We start from the raw sequence: 2,416 nt of genomic DNA on the forward strand, positions 1-2,416 counted from the left end.
TGGGCAATAGAGCAAGACTCCTGTTCTCTCTCCCCCTTTTACTTTCTCTTTCTTTCTTTCTCAAAAAAAAAAAAAAAAAATTTAAATAAACATGATTTTCATCCCAAGTGATTTTATTCTTTTTTTTTTTTTTTTTTCCTTTGGAGATAGGGTCTCACTCTGTCACCCAAACTGGAGTGCAGTGGTGCAATCTTGGCTCTCTGGAACCTCTGCCTCCCAGGTGCAAGTGATTCTCCCATATCTCCCTCCCAATTAGCTAGGACTAAAGGTACCCACCACCGTGCCCAGCTAATTTTTGTGTTTTTAGTAGAGACAGGGTTACACCAAGGTGATCTCTAACTCCAGTCCTCAGGTGATCCACCCACCTCAGCCTCCCAAAATGCTGGGATTAAAGGCGTGAGCCACTGTGCCTGGCCTATTTTATTCTTATTTGTATGGTTTTCACAATTTTTAGCTTAAATGGAAAGTATTCACAAAAGGAGAATAATTTGTCTCCACTACATAAAGAAATAATGTTTCTATCCCAAATGAATATAAAGTCACTTCTCACAAAATAAACATCAATTTAGCAGAATTAAGTTTCCTCTTACGGCATCTGATGCTTGAGGATTACCGAGGATCTATGCAATAGAGCACTAAATTTTGGAATTAGCTGAGAATGATCCCAGATTTCCTCTAGTAAACATAATTTTGGCCACAAATGAAGACAAATGATAAAAGTTATTAGCTCAATTCTAGAAGAACACCTCTCATCAGAATTTAATAGATCTTATTTAGGTTTCTAGGAAGTATTTAACTACATAAAACTTATAGGGAAAAATGGCCATATTTGAAAACTGTTACAAGGATCAAAGTAGAGCACAGGATTGTAATGAGCAGAGTCAACAGAACATACTAAAGAGGTATGTATAGTCAGTCCCAGTGGAACCTGCAGAGTCACATTCTTATATACTTATTTATACTTCATCTTGTTCCACGGGCAGATATCCTCATTCTCCAAAGCACAAGGAGCTGCCACTTCTGAGTGGGCCCAACATTTCAAAATCGGGAACACTTGGTCACAATACATCAACAAATCTGGCTCAGTAAAGGTTTCTCCATCTTTACTATGTGGCCGATGATAGCGGTAGTACACAGGCAAAAAGACTTGAAAACAATCAATGCACTGTGAATCTTGTCTGGCATAAATGAGAACTTCAGATTCCTTGGACAAATAGTTAGGGGCCTCTATATCAAAAATTTCCAAAACCATCATTGTCTCTGTTAAGTTTCTCTCTCATAATGAAGCCAACTCATATGGATCCACAAAAAGTCCTGTAGGAATGTACTGTTTAATTAAGAGTCAGTACTTCTGTAAGTCCTCAATGCCTTCTCCAAACTTCACTTTTATTAAAAGGTCTCTGTGGAAACCATCTTTCAAAACTTCTTGTCTCAAAGTAATTTCAGAACACGTGGCCCTTATGCCGGCGTCAGAGGTTGCGGCGGTGAAGGCTGGGGCGGGCCGCGCGTGAGCCAGGTCGCCGCCCCGAAGAGCAGCCAGGCGACCGCCCGAAGCCGCCGCCACCCAAGCCGCCAGGACTGGAGCCAGCTGCGGACGCAGGAAGCACAATACTCTTTTAATTATGGTTGGTTTATTTTTAAAATGTCTCATATTTTAGAATTTCCTGCTCTGTCTCTTCAATGGGTTACCTCTCACCAAGGTTCCTATATTAGTTATCTATTGCTGCATAACAAATTATCCTAAAACTTAACAGCTTGAAAGCGTGTTATCTCACACTTTCTGAGAGTCAGGAATCTGGGAACAGTGTAGCTGGGTGGTTCTGGCTTAGGATCTCTCATGAGGTTGCAGCTATGCTGACAGCAGGGCTGTAGTTGTCTCAAGACTTGATTGGGGCTGAGAGATGCGCTTCCAATCTCACTCAAATGATTGAGCAAACAGGTCTTAGTTCCTCGCTGTCTATAGGGTGGAGGACTGAGGTCTTTGCCACATGGGTTTGCAATAGGGATGCTCCCAATATGGAGCCAGAGTGGAGACATATATATATATATATATATATATATATATATATATGTAGAGAGAGAGAGAGAGAGAGAGAGAGAGCACAGGATGCTCTGTTTCTTACATCCTAACCTTGGACGTGACGGATCATTACCTCTGGCAACTCTGGTGTGGTGTGAGGAGCTTACACAGCGTGAGCGCCAGTGGGCAGGGATCATAGCGGCCGTCTAGAGGCTGGTTCCCACAGTTCCAAATCCTGGTTCTCTTCTCATTTTACTTCATTCATGCTCCTGGGAGTGCTCATCCATTTAATGAGGCTGCTTCTACCTATGACCAATAATCCCCATATCATTCTCCTTAACGCTCAGTCTTGAGCTCCAGAACTATTTATCCAACTGCAGGGGTACCTCCTCTGAA

General features: G+C 42.1%; 1 pseudogene across 1 annotated transcript; it reads right to left on the reverse strand.

Annotated features, from left to right (window-relative positions):
* Positions 1 to 732: 732 nt before the first annotated feature.
* Positions 733 to 1,652, reverse strand: LOC116541360 (annotated as a pseudogene). Its single transcript, XR_004264807.1, has one exon. The product of XR_004264807.1 is annotated as a phosphatidylinositol-glycan biosynthesis class X protein pseudogene (transcript).
* Positions 1,653 to 2,416: the final 764 nt, after the last annotated feature.

Source organism: Sapajus apella, unplaced genomic scaffold, assembly GCF_009761245.1.
Source record: "Sapajus apella isolate SASKATOON/1434 unplaced genomic scaffold, GSC_monkey_1.0 scaffold151, whole genome shotgun sequence".
Classification (NCBI taxonomy): Eukaryota; Metazoa; Chordata; class Mammalia; order Primates; family Cebidae; genus Sapajus; species Sapajus apella.